The sequence below is a fragment of the Bactrocera latifrons genome, unplaced genomic scaffold (assembly GCF_001853355.1).
Source record: "Bactrocera latifrons isolate USDA-ARS-PBARC rearing strain unplaced genomic scaffold, ASM185335v1 scaffold_941, whole genome shotgun sequence".
Taxonomy (NCBI): Eukaryota; Metazoa; Arthropoda; class Insecta; order Diptera; family Tephritidae; genus Bactrocera; species Bactrocera latifrons.
In genome coordinates this window covers 1-1,593 of record NW_017537647.1, presented here as the reverse complement: position 1 = coordinate 1,593, position 1,593 = coordinate 1, and the positions used below count along the sequence as shown (strand labels likewise).

The following is a 1,593-nucleotide window of genomic DNA, read 5'->3' as shown; positions in this document are numbered from 1 at the left end:
CAATTTCGATATCATTCGGCAACGTATAAAATACATTATCATGTTCGCTTTCAGTCGTTGTCGCAATTTCGTCAACGAACATACTACCACTGTCATATTCGCTCTGCTGAATAATTTCACATTCACCATGATTAGTGGTACCATCTTCGGACTGGAACACGTACTGTGTCGAGTCTGCCGATTTGCTCTTAAAAAATATGCTCAGCAATCGCTTATAATGGGGACACATCTTGCTGAGTTTTTCTAAAAGCATAAAATAAATTACTAATAAAATATAAATTTCGAAATTCATTATACTTACGATCAATACTTTCGATACCTTGTTCCTCTAACAGGCCGGCGCTTGTCCCATTTCTCCACTGCTCTGCTTTGTTGTATGCGGTGCGCATGTTGCGTACTTTCCACCGAACTAAATTCCAATCTGCTGAGATTCCTGTTTCTAATAGTAATTTTTTGTAAAAAATTTGTGCAGAAGGCATCTGTAGTATAAAAAGATATAAAAGCGTCCATATCAATAAATATAAACAAGCAAAATAATAGCTGCAAATTACTTCAAACGACGGGTGCTCCTGCAAATAGTTAAGAACTGCTCCCACTTCTTCTTCTGTCCATTTCTTATTAGGGTTTTCCCGCCGCCTTATTTTATCCTTTTTTAACTTCTGTAACATAGACTTTTTATTAAAATATTTAAAAAAAAGCTTAGCAATAAAAACTTAGAGCGTCCATCATTTCAGCCATCTTTTTAATTGTGATCAGCTGTGAGAAATGTACAAAACAAAAACCACAATTACAATAGGGCCTCACTATTGTATTTTCTTACACTGTTGTATTTCAATGGTATGTATATTTTGTTGTTGGATTTTTACTACATTTACTATAAAAACCACAGAAACCACGAATACAAAAATACAATGGCAAATACAACAGATCCCGAATACCCCTAATATTTACATTTGTATTAGTGATTAATAGGCAAATTGCATATATTAAGTAATATCTCTAGATTACAAAAACTCCAGTTAGTTCATCTATGAATGCTATAGATAGTCCCAATATAGGCCAAACTCTTTACCATGTAGTTGGCTGGTTGACAAAACGGCCAGGTGGTAGCGAGAAGGCTAAACTTGTCTTTGAATTGATTTTTCAGTACATTCGCTGTCAAAAAACAGGTGGTTCGAAAACTACTGTACTAATTTGAATATGACAAAATTTGAATGACTTCAGTTCTAGGAATAAGAATATAGTGACATAAAATTGTAAGATTCTCTTAATGCGCATCGATGTTACATTTTAGTTGGCATCAAAACTAGAGGAAATTTAATTACGTTAGGATCGCTGAGCTTTAATGAACACCATGTAAACGAAAACTAAAGGACGTTGCTATGCTGAAAAATAGAGACCATAACTAAAACATTATAATTGTTTGATAGAGGATTTGAAAAATTTCCCATTCATATAAGCGCAAACAGAGAATAGTTGAATACAAGTTTTTCTGGATGGTGTTCCAACCATCAATAGTTCATTCAACCCTATTCTAAAAACAAGTAAGGCAGGACTAAGTTCGGGTGTAACCGAACATTTTATACTCTTGCA

The 1,593-nt window shown here is 34.1% G+C and overlaps 1 pseudogene; it reads right to left on the bottom strand.

Moving 5' to 3' along the window:
* Positions 1-212: 212 nt before the first annotated feature.
* LOC108977715 lies at positions 213-738 on the bottom strand (annotated as a pseudogene).
* Positions 739-1,593: the final 855 nt, after the last annotated feature.